Here is a 16,976-nt window from a genome sequence, read left to right on the forward strand (position 1 = left end):
CTTGTTTAAGGTCACTTCACAAGATGACTAGATAATTGGATATATATACCTTTACTGTTATCAAAATGATACCCTGAAACTTGCAACTAATGTGGGTCAGTTCCTTACAGGAAGCAGAGAAGTATCTTTCCTCTAACTTTTTTTCCCCCCACATTTTATGCATTTTATCATATGAGGGGTTGTTTTAATGATTAAAATATGATAATATGGTAATCTCCTTCCACACATTAATCCAAGTGTCAAGGTAGGCACTGTTTAGATGGTGTTTGCTGCTGTCAGAGGAATACAATTGCAACAACACCAACCAAACAAAGGGTTACTAGGAGGATACTGTAGTTTGCCAAGAGTACATTTTGCTGATGTCAGCAACCCGGAAGGTAAGTTGATTTTGACCATATGTAGGAATAGACAGCAGAGGGATAATACACAGCACTGCTGGGTGTGGTTTTACAGGGATTTAGCAAGTGCCAACTAGCAAAATAAGCAGGGCAAGGAGATTAATTACCTGCAAAGGTGCATGTTTAACTCTCAACAGTGCTGGGTTATGGAATAGATGTTACTAGCAAGCATTTTGCTTAATCACCTAATTATGTAAAAAATAAATACATTATATAAAATACTATGTTAATTAAATACAGCTAAGTGACAGTCTGCTCCACCCTATCCTAATACGCACACACAGACATTTAGCATTGCAGTTATGTGTTTTCTCTCTCAAGTGCGACATTCTGTAGCACGGGCAAAAAAGTTACTGAGTAATAGCATTGCTCGTTAAGTGGGCATCGTCTGATGGGTTGGTTTCTGTGACACGAGTTACTTGACTTGGTCCAGCTCAGGAGGTACTGGCATCCAGTCAGAGAATCTATCATCAAGCAAGGTGTTTTTTAGTGCCAGTTATGCAGTTTCACAAGGAGAAGAGGGGCGATTTAGATGAACCCTTTTTCTTTGGTCCCACATCTCTTTGAGGATCAGGCCTAAGACAGGGCAAAGTAAGTTTATATTCCCTCCACCTCATCTGTTTTGTAAACAGCGTAGTGGACTATGAGCCTGTTGCTATCTAGTTCACTTCAGCATAGACTAAAATTCAGCACTCTTACTATATTCCTAGATCACTCGGTGATCAATAAGCACAACTGTAGTGAAAGACGTGCACGCATTTGTATGTGGTGAAATGCAAAGTTTTAACACTTACTTAACTGCCGAGATTAAAATTGCCTAATACACTATGTGCCTTACTTCTATAAGGAATAGTCAGTTCTCTTTGAGATTCAGAGAGAAACTCTCTTTTTGTTGCCCCAGCTGTACTCACAAGGGAATATTTTGCAAATAACAGCATTGTGAACATGTATTTTGTTTGGCTGTGAGTGTTGTCAACGGATTCAGGAAGTGAAGTCAGAAAAAGGCAGGGTTTCAAACAGGGCAGGCTACACAGAAATGCCTAGGCAAAGAGCCTCTAATCAGAACAACATGTTTGGGACAGAAATATTAATTAGAATTTGGGTCTGTACTAAAACCAACAAAACCCAAAAAGTGAGCTACAAGAGGGGTTCAACCAAAGTACTTGTCATTACAGAAATAACAGTAGCAATCTAACTTATTCTACAGTGAGAAAGAGTTACATACCAGCCAGTTTCAATCTCAGAACACAGTAGCAGTTACTAATGGAGTCGCCATCCTTGAATTGCCTATGTCTCTGTAGGTCTAAAAAATACTGACCTCAAAACATGGCACTTTAAATACCAGCATAAGGCAGCGCATACCCATTTAACAATGAAGTTCTAGCGACCAAGAGATGCCTTAGCTATCTTTCCATTTTATAGAAAGCCGTCAAGAAATACAGACAATATCTCTCCAAACCTATGTGAAAAATGACTGGCAGTTTTGTCCCATGCAGAAGCCTCAGAAATCCATTACAATAATTACTTTCTGAAAAAGTAAATAGGCCTTTCAATGAAGTACATCGCTGCACACGCATTAATGATCTTATCCCCACAACTCTGTAGGAAGCAAAGAATCTAACTTACAGACACCCAGGTTACTGTCCAGCAGGCTTACATCATTTATCTAGTATCACACACCACGTATGGACACTGCATGGTGGAGTGTGGAGCCTGAACCAGCGGCAAAATTGGAAGTTATAGAGCTGGATCAGCACGGTGCTCTGCCTGAGTGAATAACCCTGACCGAGGCTCTGGGGTTATTAGCCCGGGCAGCGTTACTGAACAGACCACGGAGGCAGATGGACCAGCTCAGGCTGGAACAAGCTTGGGCATTGGTGGAGTACACCACGGAGTGTGGTGTACGATGTCCATGAGACGTACAAGGCAGAACTAAAAAAAAAGAACACTTATCTTTAATATCAAGCCTAGCGCTTTCTCTGTTTCCATCTTTTCCTCTCTACCCCTATTCCCAAGGCTTAGGTATAACAGCACAGTTACCCACATCAAGAAACTAAAACCAGTTCAGGCAAAGTTTGCTGTGTAGAAAAAAAAAGTTGCAAGCATCATAAGCAAACAAAAATATTGCTAACAGGCAGATGGACAGCAAGGAAATAATATCTGAAATTACCATATACACAAACCCATTATGAAACAGAATATACCTTAGTAACATCTAGCATTAGCTTAGGGACAGGGAGGAGGAAGATAGCATTAGTCTTCCAACTAAAGAAAAGAAAAATTCAAAATGTAGGTGGTTTGCTTTTTGAGAAGGTAATTCTTCCAGAGAAGTGCTTGTTCTTTAGAATTACACGCACTGCCAACACAAGTGTCTGCACCCAAGGACTGGTGGCAATCCTAATTCTACACATATACATTATTGTTGACATGAACATTATAATATATCCTCTGAACAGAGAATGGTGCTTCTTACAAAGAAAACTTGTAGAAAGTCATCATATAATTTACCGTGAAAGCCTCTGATTACTTCAACAGTTTTGGAGTGGTTTTGCACAGCAGGGCCCTCTTTTCCAATTTTGCACATTATTCTTTGCCGTACATTTTTGTTAAGGAACAATGGAACTACAAAAATCAAATTAGACATTCATCACGGTCTCTTTTGTCCTTAAATATTCTGAAATACTAGAAACACAGTTACAATGGGGAAGAATGGCTTTTTTAAAAGTTAATTAAATATTGAAAACACTGCTAATTTTCTTAGTTATAGAGTAACAACAGACATTAGAGGAAAACAAAACAAAAACCTAATTCAGAAAAATGAGTAAAGTGAGTGACCTATTTTTGAAATCTCATACAGAACTTTATAGGACCTGATTACTCCAAATCTCTATAAAATACCTAGAAACTAACTCTGTAAAACAAAAGTGGAGGAAGAACTAATATTTTCCTCAGTCTCTCAATTATTTTGTGTTTTGAGCCTTGTATTCTCCAAGCAATCTTTAGGCTGATTCCTTAAACAAAAGGACCAGAGACTTGCTAGAGGTTCCTCTGAACTGTGAACTTTGTTCCTTATTCTCTTTGAAATTAAAACCAATTCCTGTGAAACCTGGCAGCATAATAACACCAAAGATGTGGGAAACAGGACACAACTCCAGCAGATGGAGCTCAAAAGCAAACAGTCCTGGAACAAGCTGCACAGATGCATGCAACAGGAGCCTGTGCTCAGATGATGTAGTAGCCAGAAATGTCTTCAGATGAAACCCGCTATCATGCAAATGTACTAAAATGATTAATTTTAACAGTTTCCCTGAATTCTTAAAATAATCACTGCAATGAGTAGAGAGAACCTGCATCATTTTAGCCATAGAATAACCACAGTTATTCCAGAGCACACTAAAGGTTCAAAACGGAGCGTCCACGGATATTTTTCTGAATTCTCATCCACGATGATGAATGAGTGGGCATGACTTTAGATGTCTGCTGTTATCATGCCTTTCATGTCTCAGATAACAGGTCATGAAAACATGCACGATGCAGGCATAATCCAGACAAGGTTGCTATTCAAACTCACAAAGCCATTCACGTAGCACTCATATTGAAAAGAGATAACTTAAGAAGTTTCAAATCTCCACTGAATGGATTACTGATAGGTTTAAAAGCATGGCCTAGCGCTACCAAAATTGGAGCCTACCTATTTCAAGTGATGCAATTCTCAAAGTTACTGACCTCTGTGTGCCCGCAAATCAAAGCACCTTGGCAACTATGAAAAGTTCATTTGTGTCCAAAAGTAGTTTTAGAACTTTTAACAGTAGTAAAAATTGTGAGCTGCTGCACCCACCTTGCAAGCTCTGGTTGTTGCTTTATTTTCACCTTGAGAAGTCAAACACAAAAAGTTCCTTTTTAAATGAAGCCATAACACTTTAAAGATGTAGCTCTGGATCTATTCAGTTTAACTTCTGACACCTAACTAAGGTATCTAGGTTAGGAGGCACCACAGGTTTCTCCTTACAGTTAACAGGAAAGCGCAGGCCTCTTCAGAGAGTGATTTTGGTAAACTGAATTGCTAATTGGAAATGCCTATGCCTCAGCAGTCTTTTTTTTTTAACTTAGGAGCCCCTAGTCAGATAGGATGAAACCAGGGTGTAATGATTACCTGATTAGAATCAGGAGACACTTCCTTCTACTAAACAGAAAAGTTCTGCAAACATCCACCACATGTTAGTGATGAACAAATTTCCGTATGCAAAGTTTTACTCTACTGCATCATATACATAATGTACACTCTTTTTTCCCTATACAAACACTAAGGTATGCCCAAACATTAACTGTTCAAAACTCCTTACAAGAAGTCATTACAAACAAGACTTCCTACGAACCCTGTCTCAGGGCCCCAATCAAGATATGATCTTTATCATGCTAAATAATCACCAAGTGTCTGACCCAAATACCTGAAGGGGAGAAAAAGAACCCAAATTCTCAAGGCAAAATCCATCTCTAGTTTTCTTGTTTGGCTTTGCTATCATACAGATTGTCCGTTCTCCCTGCTTCCTGACTGAACCGGATAAAGTATTTCTAAATATATAAATTCTAATTAGTTAACAAAGTGCTTTTATATGCAAAATTACATAAAAACTATGTAAAGCTATACAGTAACTATAGCTGACTTCAGGACCGACAGTACAAGAGTCTACAGTTAGCCTGCAACAAGGTTACTGACCAAGGCTAAGCCGTGAAAAGTTAACAGCAAAGTTTCCATCTTTAAATGATGGAACATAAGCAGAATTTAGTGGTCTTTGCCCAGGTTCCTTCTCCTTGAAGCAGAGATTTCTAACCAGTATCTTTCCAGTGCAGCACTGCAGGTAGCAGCACATCTTTCTCTAATTTCCCAGTACATCAGTTTTCAGGGCTGTGACCTGTGAAAAAGCAGGCTGCTTTTCTCTATGCAGATTTATCTGTGCTTTTAATCCATTAGCTTGGTTAGAGACTTCTGAATTTTATTTCACATTTCTGCACTCCCAAAACCACCTAAGCTTAGTATATTTTGGGAAGTGCCCCTGACTAAGCTTCACAACTATTGACAGCTTTTGCTTCTGTGTAATTTTGCAGAAGTAACAATAAAGTTGACCAATTTGAATCTTTCTAAAAATACTGATGAACAGTTACCAAAAAGTAGCACAAGTCCTAAATGCCGGATGTATCAGTTTTGGAAAGTGGGCCACTGATAAATATTGGAAAGAAAACATGTTTAAAAATCATAGTATCTTCTTACGTTGGGAAAGAGATGTCAGAATTTCCAGAGCAGAAAGAAAGAAAAAGAAAATGAGCAAGGGCAAAAAACAAGAGATTTTTTTTCTTATCAGGAATTTGCTTAGCCTTAGACTAAACTTTTATTTTCATTAGAAAGTTACATAGCTCTAGCTCTTTAAAACTGATTGTTTCAAACTAGTACACAAGTATGCACTATCTTTCTTTTTTGATATAACCTGGGGTCTTGCTGCATGACCTCGAGTAGCTTTAGCTGCGGTGTTTTAAGAAGCTACCAATAAAGCAGTTTAAGTTTATATGCCAGTTTGTGGACTGCCGTAGCTAAACAGTTGGCCACTACTGCTACAAGGGCTGGTGCTGCCAGGCGAGCACTGGCAGATCCGCCTCCTGGCCTTAGGGAGCTCAGCTTTGATGTGTGTAAGCGTTTTTTTCACATCGGAGCCAGCCAAAGCAGCCACCTTTTCCCTCCTCCTTTGCCTCTTCTTTTCCACTCCCTCATTTGTGCTGGTAGTGCTTTTTGGAATATTGCAGGATACTTATTTTAATCTGCATTGCTTCCCTTATTCTGCTAACCAGCTCTACAAACACCTGAAATGATGGGGGGCAATAGGGGAGCTGGAACATAAATGCAGGTACAAGCAGTAGGGATCTTCTGAAAGAAATGCTCACCAGCAATCTTCAAATTACCACAGATTGAGTCAGAAGTCTTAAATTCATTCTTCCCAATTTAAATTACACTACAAAAATGCCCAGGCAGATTTTGCACCAGTTTTACTAACTTAATTTGAATTCACACTTTTGGTTAAACAAGCTCAACTTCCCATATGGACAAACCTATAAAACAAGGTTTGACTTTCGCAGTGAACATTTTTCATGCACCCATTAACTTGAACAAGAACTGTGAGTCCTTAGTATACCTGCTTATGAAACTGTTTTTGTTAGATGACTAAGTTTATGCATATATATTTAAAATTATTTAAGAGGGCAGTGAGGTTATTATTCAAAGTCTTATAAATGGAATTTCTTGCACATGTTCCTGATACTGGCTTCCATGTCTGTTTTGAATTTACTTACAAAATATACTACCACACCCAAAATTAGTTTCAAGCTATTTCCTTGGCCCCCTCTGTTCACTGCATTATCATTCTTATGTGCAGAAATTGCTTCTGTGTTTTTCACTGGACAGGAAATGCCAGACTGGCAATATAAGAAAGGCTTGGGTTTTAACTTAATGTTAATTGTTGTTACTTCCATGGTTATGTGCCTGTGTATTGAATGTGGCAACTTGGTTAACAAAATGCTCTCACAGTTGGTATCTATAATATCTATTTGCTACTAGCAAAGCCAGTTCCCTTTCCAATCAAACTCTAAAGGTAACAATGACAAAGTATGGTGACAAAAGCAACAATGTAATGAGCTCAGGGAAGGAAAGATCTTACGAAGTTGTTATTTTTCTGTTAGAAACAGCTCAATTCCCAAATCTGTTGCAAATTAGGAACACCAGCAGCTCAGTTGAAGAATAGTGCTGCCTGATTTTCTGTAGCCTTTCTAATGGTATTCTCTCCTGAAATTTAGTTCTAAGTGTTTTGACACACCCACAGTCCGATCTAAGAAGAAAAAGCTAACCTTATCCCCTTTGGGAATACATTGCCCATCATAGCACAGAAGTGTAGGCTCATCAGTCTGTGAAAGCACACCACTAACAATCTCACCCTTTCCCTGCCTCGTTAGAAGGGTCTAACTTCTGTGGTGGCAATAGTGATCTAAGGGCATTAAGAAGAAATAAAACTCCTTATCTTGCACAACTGTATAGAAACAGGAACAAGCAAGACCTAGCAATTAAGGTACAAAAATAGAACCAGATTCCTCAGTGTTTCTGGGGTTCAGCTGATATCACATCAGACAATAGCACAATAAGTAACGAATTCGAGTTGAAATTCCACCTACAGCTTTACGTAAGGAGCTACTTCATAGTACCACACATGATTTTCCGTAACTGCTGGTTGTGTGAAGCACAAGGGAGATCTACAGTGCAGAAGAGAAATACTGAACTTAATTCTCCTTTTCCAGGCAGTTCAGGGCTTGGCTTAAAAAATAAAACCGAAAGCCCCAAACCAAAGAACTATGTCTTGGCCTAAATCCTCCCTCTGGTTTGGATCTTCAGAATAATACTGATTTCACAGAGATCTACACTCTGATTTAAATGACTCTATGACTCCATGAGTCTATGAGTTAAAAAAGAGAAATTTTATAAGTATAGGTTGAGAAGAAACAGAAACTCTCCATGTAGCCAGTAAAACTTATCACCAAAATGATTATCTACAATGATGAAGCTCCAAAAATATATGAAAGGCTCTTTAAATTCATGAGAAGTCAGAATAGAAGTAGAGCTCTCAAATACCAAGAAATTTTAATGGCTTTCTATTTCTTTTATTGCCATCCATCAGTATTTGCATAATCTAAAGCCTCTCACCTATGAACAATGATATATTAAAATATATTTTGATTCATTTATTAAACTACATTAAACTATATTTAAACATTGCTGTATTTTGATCTAAACCTGGAGTACTACGATTTACCACATTACAAAAAAACTATGATTCTTTTAGTTTCATTTGCCTAATATATGCTTGCCATGCCTAACATCACAAGCCTCATCCTAATCTTGAATTTAGCTATTGTTTGATACTTTATGCTCTGGGATTCCTTCTTTAAGTCTGAAACCTTAATTTAAGCCAGCTGTTCCACAGTAACGCAACATGTGTGGGATTTTCCCACTAAATGAAAATGATAACTAGTTTGTTTTTTTTTTTCAAAGAGATCTAATGTCCATTGTGGGATGGCTCCTTTTAAATAAAGTCAAAGAAACTATCAAAGTTGGTTCACCCATGTAATATGAAAATGATTCTGTGCAACAAAGCTGTATATGTTACTTTCATGCCTTGACCATGTTATGGTTTAATTTACAAAGTTATGTTGGCTTTTTTAGCTTTCTATTTTTACTGAGCTATACAGTTTGTTTGAAGCTGATAATTAACATGTGACTATTAATATATTTGCCCTCTCAGCATCATGGTACGAGTCTGTTCTTTAGGATAGTAACATACTGCTGACACTGAAGTTCATGTCCAGTAAATCCTCCTCTGAGCACAAGGGTAGTCCCTCTGCCATTCACAGACTACTACCATAGTGCCTAAGGTGCATGCAAATTGCTGTCTGTGGTAACCTGCTATTTTGCCTCACCTTTATCCAAGACAGTATGTATCTCAAGAACAGAGAACGAATGTAAGCTGATACACCTAACTTAAATTTTTACCTTGGCCAATTGCTTATTACATTGCTTGACAGTGATGGCCACCCTCTAATGACAGCTGCAGAAGAGGATGGGTGACAGGTCTCTGCTATCCCCTCCGTAAGGTCACACATTGATGGCAGCGTCCTGTGCCACTGTGCTGTGGATCAGCTGAGCTGGATGCACATATCCCCGCCTACTGCCCTGTCTCTGGGAGCGGTAGGGGCAGAAGGTGGGAAAGGTAATGGGTTAACCAGCACAACTGCACACAGCAAAGCCTATTTATCAAAGCTCTGTGTTTCTGTGAACACCAATCTTTTTTTTGCACCGAATATTTTAAAATACTTATACTGTATATAGTATTTTATGCAATATATTGGTATGAGAATTAACCATATATATGCAACTATAAAGAAATTCTACATCCTGCTATTAGAAGCACTTGGTTCCTTTATATTCAATAGAATATTCTAAAACAATATTTTTTCTTCAAATTAGTTTTCTTCTGAATAGCATACACTGAAGATTGTTGGTGTTCATGGGAGGGATGTATACACATACATATATATCTATAGAATGCTACTGGTATACTATTAAAATACAGAAAATTTTAGCATTGAAATATATAGTTTTTCAATACCATTTCAATCACAAGAAAATAGGAAATGGGCTCTAGAAAAAAAGCACTGTCATGCCAGATGCAATGGCATATAAAAGGTTAAAAATCAACGCAGTATTTAAGAGTAGCAGAACGTTTTCCTGTAAACTCCTTCTATGGTGCGATCTAGGGGAAGGTCCAACTTAAGTGCTGGATGTTCATACAGGATTTCCTATGACTAATGCTGTCAGCATTCAAAACTTTTAATTTAAAATGTGGGCGTTATACACAGATAGGAAATTTACCATTTAAAATTTCTTCTTTGAAAATGAATGGAAATTACTCTGATTTTCAGAGCCATTTGCTGTACGTGGCATGATAGCATAAAATAAGGAAGTCACTAAGTGGCATATGCCGGGATTGCCTGCCAAGCTTTTACACAAGTCCTTTATATCTGGATAGGATTCACAGGAAGCTTGTACAGGAAGGCCTTTTCCTTCCTTATTTTTGAAAAGCTTTGTTGGATGGAAATTATGCCAGTGAGTAAAAGAGGGGAAGAGGGAACAAACTACCATCTTGGTGGTTTTGATGCCAATCCATGCAAAACTGAAAGTCACATGTAGATAACATAAATGCAACCTGTTGTAAAATAAACTAACAAAAAGCAAGCCTATAGAACACAAAAGATGTTTAATAGGTTTTGATTTAAAAGATTCAAAAAGAAAGTAATATAGGTACCAAACCAAAACAGTATGGAAAGTGCAAATCTGAGATGTAATCTGCTACAATTAAGCTAAACTTCCCAATATTTCTAGCAAGCATGCCGTAGCCATGTATACTCTCTAGGAGGTTTGCTCTGAATTCTATTGCAAGCTCTGGCTGCTTCAGATAAATTTTATGTAGTAATATTTTATTGAATTAAACATGAAGGTACTAATATAGCTTAAGCTGTCACTACAATATCCCTTCTTTCATTTCTTAATGTCATGTTGATCCCATTTTCATGATGCTACATTAACTTTTAGTTGAAACTAAGCTTTACCTATGTCTTGTGACACAAGGAAAAAAGAAGGTTGATTCTCTAGCTCATCTCTTTACGTGTTGTAGCTAATTCACTGCGCAAGTACTTGTTAAAAATCACTATTCTTTCCTTAATCTGGGTCTCCTAAAATCCCTAGCAGGCATATTACTATTCTGTGTACTATTATGCTATACATATTGAGCCAAAGAGTTTGTTTCACTGGGAACCATAACAGCAGAAAATATACCTACAGGTAGACTACAATGGATCTAGATGCCTCTTCAGCATCTTCCACGTCACCTGGCAGGAGTCCCAGAAGTCTCAGAGAACACAATTTAACTCTGAGAGTCTTGTAAACCCAGAACTGCTATTTAGGCAAGGAAAAAAAAAAAAAAAAACAAACAAAAACAAACCTTAAAAGCTTTCTCAAATAGGGAATGCTTCTACTGCACAGTAAAGGAGACCGAAGTTGTAAACGAGTGGGTTGATGAGGAGGAGGAAGAGGAATAATGGTGGAAGAGGAGACTAAAAAAGGCATAAGGCAGTAATATTCAAAGGATTAAGAAGAAAGTAGCACAGGGGACAATGGAAGACATCAAAAGTATTAGAAAGAATGACTGAAGAGCATGCAGCTCCTGTAAAGACTGTTGGTGGAGGTGTGCAATTCTCTCCAGCTGGACATCGGAACCAAACACTCAGAGTATGAAAGCTATTATTAGAAAAAAAGGATGCTGGTATAATGAGTCAAGCTTGTGCTTCGTCCACAGAGTAGTTACAGCACAGGTAACAACCATATATATTCAACGACTGTGAGAAAAGGTATTCCTAGGGGAAAGAAAATCCATGCTGATGTGTTTTCATTGCTCCTGTGACCAAAGCAAGTTTAAAAAAAAAAGCCTCCTTATGCAGCAAACATTTCTCCCCTCACAGTGCAGACTACAGGGGTAAGGAATAAAAGAATCAGTTTCAGGAATGGGAATAGAGAAGTCTGAAATGAAAGCTCCGGTTCAGATGAGACTGCACATGATTTGCAAAGCGATGGAAACTGAGGGGGCAGCTAGGTCATGCCTTTCCCCTGCTGCATGAATCACTCTTTGAATGGAAATTTGAGTAGGAAGACATAATGGCTTGGGAACAAAGAGAGCTGCTGGAATATCACAGGTGCAGCTGAACAGAGAAGGATGTTTTGGGATATGCCAAGGAAAGCAAACACCATGAATCTGGAGGAGTTGTCAGGACTTTGTGATTTAGGGAACTATCCAAATCAACAAGGGCATTTCTCACCGAGTCAGACAGGAGAATAGCTGAGGTCCTGATTCAGTGTTCCAATTAATCAATTCCTTAACACCAAAGCATAATTCAGAAAAAGATAGGAGGTGCTAATGTCCTACTAAAGTTTCTAGGAGTCAGACTTACACTCCACTGAGGCACCTCTCTATAGTTACATGTATAATTATATACTTTGCTGAATTGGAACTAATGTGAGGTGCAGGAATCCAGATCCTGACATACAAGAAGCTGTCAGAACTGGAAAGAAGAGATAACATGTGAAAGAATCAACTCTACATGCCTCAGAAAACCCTCTAGCAATGAGAAATACTGTGAAACTGAACAAAAGATACTCGCCAAGTAAGCAAACAGATTAAAACACTAATAAGAAAGAAACAATTACATGCCTATGATTTTCTAGGAAAGTTGAACTGATGTACAACAAACATAAACTGAACGCCAGTAAAAATCCAAGATGATTTTAACTAGTTGATCAGGATGGAAAAAATACCAAAAAAATGTGGTTACAAGCAAGCCTCTTGAGTAATTTGAATTGTCTAAAGACTATGAAAGATGGGGAAACTTAGACAGGATAGTGAAGATGTACTGGTAATAGATATATGAATAGTAAGACAAGTAGAATTTAAATGAAAGTTATTATTTTAGTCATTTAATATGAAATAATCGAAATCAACTTACTACTTCTCTAAATATTAAATTCTAGACAAAGAAAAAGTAATGAAGACAAGCTAAACCAGCACTGCCAGGCAATCTTTCTTAATCCCAAGTTGCCTTGCTTTTCCATACTGCAGTGAACAATGCTATTGAAAAATTGAGAAGTAAAGAAGTAATGTAGGAATTACAGTCACTCAAGGGTCACAAATAAGCTTGCACAGAATTTTTTTAAATGGTGCTAATTATTATCAGTCTTCTGAAAAACTATGGCAATAAAAAAAACCTAAAGGACTCACAATGTAATAGCCACCTTCCCAAGCTCAGAGAGCAGGGAATACAGGAAGCATTTTCGAGGTAAACAGACAGAGAAACTAGAAACAAAGCTAGAATATTATGAAGAAAAAAAAAAGCGCTTAAGGAGGCCTGAAATTACAGCTGTGGAGAAGGCAACAGATGCAGGGAATCTTCTCCGTTGTATTACAAGAAGTCTATCAGGAAGACCAATTAGATTCAGCCAGGCTGAACTGTTTCAATTGCCCCCTAAAAGGTTTAAAGAGGGAATTAACTGAGCCCCTATTCACTGATATCTTCTCTCCCACTTGCAAGACTACAGTATCTTTTTGCTGCTGGTGGTAAGTAAAAAGATGGTGATAAGCTTTAGAAACTAAAGCTTATCATCATCAACTCAGAAGACATACTGTATTTTTTTACAGAGAAATTATAACATAATTTTTCTTACCAGAACAAAAAAAAAAATTGTTTTCCACACTGAATTGAAATAAGCTTTATATTTCTTCAAGTTCAGAAAAAAACAGCTGTGGAACTAAAATAAATAGATTTGAAAATTCTTTTGACATAATAAATAAAATTTATATACATTTTACTGTAAATGGATTCCTCAGAAAGGGCAAAATTTCAAAGTGTGTGTGTGTAGACTTCATCAGCAAGATATTGTTTGTTAAAAGTCTGTACTGTGTCTGATGCTTGACATCTAACTGTAATAACTTAATAAATAACAGCAATTAAAACTGGTTTATGATGTGGCAAAACATTATTTCCTTTCAAAGTCACATTAGTCTCTATTTGTATCTACAGTATTTTATAATCAGTAAGAACAAAATTCTGCTTGCGTACTGGTGTAAATTCAGAATAGCTTTTCACAAATTACTCTACATCTACAAAGCAAATTTGGCCAAAAGGCTTCTGTGGGAGATCTAGTGGCACCACCATATTCACCTTCTGGGAGTAATGCTGCCAGTAAGCTTAGCCTGATGAGTACAGGGGATGTAACAAGGATCTTGGTCTTCAACAGTTAAGATTAGATTCTATAAAGTATTTCCCTCTGTAAGATTTCACTGACAGAGTGTATGTTCCTGACTCAAAACCACAAGGGCTTGTTTGGTTTAAAATGGAAAAAAAAATCTGCCCATTTTGGAGAAAAACCCTGGCCCTCTCTCCATTTGGTTTTGCTGATCCTTGAAGCTGCCTCAGCATTTAGTAACTTAATACTTTTACATAATTTACATTTTATGCTAATGATATGAGGGCTAGCATTTTGCCATAACTGCTTTCTATTAGCATTGGTCTGAAAGGACACATTTAAACTTCTAAAATGATAATTATTATAAAAATCATGACACTGATACAACTTTAAGCCAAGGAATTGGAAAATGGTATCTCCTCATTAGTAAAATCAGTATTAGTGTCCACACAGGTTTAGTCAATAGATTAATAGGAAAATTAGTTCTTAAATGTAAATTAAGCTTGTGACAGTAAAGGCTTTCGCAGAATAAATATGTATAGAAACAAATAACTAGTAATAGTCATCACTTAGACACAAAAATTTTACTATTTCTTTTCTTTACTTTGCACTATGAAAATTACAGCAAATAAAATGTATTTCATGATATCATTACTAACATTTTTCTGTTTGTTTCAAACCAACTTTTATTTACAACGTTCTGAAACAAGAACATTGCTTTTCCTTATCTCTGTGAAGCCAAACAAGAAAGCTTTTTTTCTTTCTACCTTCACTATGTTGCTTCTCAGAAAACTACCTGGCAAGTAATTCCATGAAGAACTTTGGAAACATACTTAAATCTAATTATTCAAAAATCTAAATGACAAAAAATGGTTTCTAAGTAGTTTGGTCATTCTTCTTAAACTTCTCTAATACATGCATGGTAAACTGAAAAACAATCCTAATCCTCACTTTGGCTGAGTTATGTACGTTAAGCCTCGTTCCTACAATTCGATCCAGATAGATGGCCTGCTCTATCAGCATTTACAGCCATCAGTGGCACTTTGCAGATGTGTATTATCCATTTACAATTACCCCAGGTTGGGAACTTCATAAAAGTACACACTAATCTTCAGAAAAAAGAACATTTTGCATCGTATGGGTGCGGCGCTTAACACGATCTTCATTTGTTTATGCTTGAGGAAATAGTACTATAGTGTTAGGATAACATCGTGGCTTGTATTGGAAATAGAATAAAATACCTGAATTATTGTATCAGCTGTTATATTATTACTTAGTATTTTGAAAGCATCCATGAAGAGTGGACAAAGCTTTCTGTGAGGTATCTCTTTCAAGTGTAGGAGCTGGCACAGGACCCTGCGGGGGTGGTTATGCCCTGCCAATGAGTAAGTTGCAGAGAGGGTAAGATGGAAGCCCAGCGTGCTAGTCTGAGATGCAAAATGTGAGACTGGACAGATCAGCTTTCCCCTCCCTCCAGCAGGCCCCCGCTCAGGCCTCCGATGATACGTATGTTCTGTGTGTGCCAGTACCACTCCGGGGATGGCACTATGCTAGGGAACACCTCATGTTTAAATACCAGCCAGGGTTGAGATTTCTCAGCACCAGGAAGGCCCCAAGCCTACTCTCTGCAGAAATATGACTAACACAAACAAGATCACTCAGTGCCAAAGCTCCCCTTTTGACTTCCCTAATTTAGTGCAGTTAATCTTTAGGCAAAACTAAGCACTACATTTTGCCTCTCTTGCAGACATTCTGACTACTCTGCTTCTCTTCCAGCATTATAATAAGTCAAGTACACTCTAATCATCATCATGAACACTTCTAACACTGCTGTTCCTCAATCTAGCTATACCTAAATATAGTTCAACCTCAACCAGCTAGGCCACACTTAGATTTCTGGTTATCCAAAACAAAACTTTATTCCTGAGCCATGTTTATTAATGAGAATGCCTTGATTACCCAGATATATTTCTCCATCCCTCATGATGTTTAGATAATGATGTTGGCTTTATTATCTCTTACAGACTAGTTATTCTACAGCGAGATATGTCCCCAATAAACAGTTGGCATTACTGCAAACAATTGTCTTGCATGAAATTAAAGTACACTTTGGGAAACGTAAAAATATCACGGTGAGTGAAACGCTGTTATTAATTTTTGGCTTTCCATCAATTTTATCAAGAAAATGCCCCAGAGAACATAAGAAGTTACTGGAAGTCACTCAGTTGCATGACATGCAGTTTCAGCAGAAGACAGTAACCGCAGCTGCAGGCTCTGGGCTCAGAGTGGGAAAGCCTCGGTGGAGAAACGGTGACCTCTACAGGCTCCTCACTCCCCCGGCCACATCACCTCACATGTTGCTTTAACAATATGCGAGGTGTCATTTGGGTTGCTTTCATCTTTCAGAAATTAAAATAAAGAAAATTAAATGTATATTTGATGATGACATAGCTAGAAAACATGGGCACGTGTTAATTTAAGAAATAAATGTTCATCTTTGAGAAGTCAGAAAACAATACTTCAAAGGACAAAAACTTCAAAGCACTCTGTAACTTCAAAGCACTGCACCAACATTAATAAACACTTAGGACATGTCTGTGAGGTAGAAAAAAATTTCCTTTTTTAATGCTTGTGTAAACAGGGCACAGAGATTAAGTGATTTGCCCAAGGACACAAGTTAGTAGCAAAAATTGAGATTGCATGTCAGAAATAACTGGCTCAAGCCTCCTTTCTCAGACCAGCTACAGCTGGGTTAAAAGCGTGAGGAGATGCTCTATATATGGACACTTATTCAGCAGAGGCCAAACCAGAGATCTTTCCTATCAATAGCATCACCTGCCCTTATTAAGCTCTGCTCTAAACTCTACCATGTTGTTTTCAGCTGATATCCTCCCACGAAGTCAGTGCCGAGTATACTGAATTAAGGTAATCTCACATACACACAGAGTCTTACTTCTGCATTTAACATGATACTAGAGCTTAAGTGGTCTATGTGAACATTTTCAGTATTTCTATGTCATGACAATCTACTCACTACAGGCTTCTTGACAACACACAATTAAAACACAATCAGCACACCTACAGCGTGAAGTTTCTCTGATGACGCTATTGAAGCTGAACCTGCACTAGTACCAATCAGAATTTTTTACAACATCCTTCTAGAGTAAAACATAAAATTTCCTCAATGCATATAT

Source organism: Calonectris borealis, chromosome 8 (assembly GCF_964195595.1).
Source record: "Calonectris borealis chromosome 8, bCalBor7.hap1.2, whole genome shotgun sequence".
NCBI classification, from domain to species: Eukaryota; Metazoa; Chordata; class Aves; order Procellariiformes; family Procellariidae; genus Calonectris; species Calonectris borealis.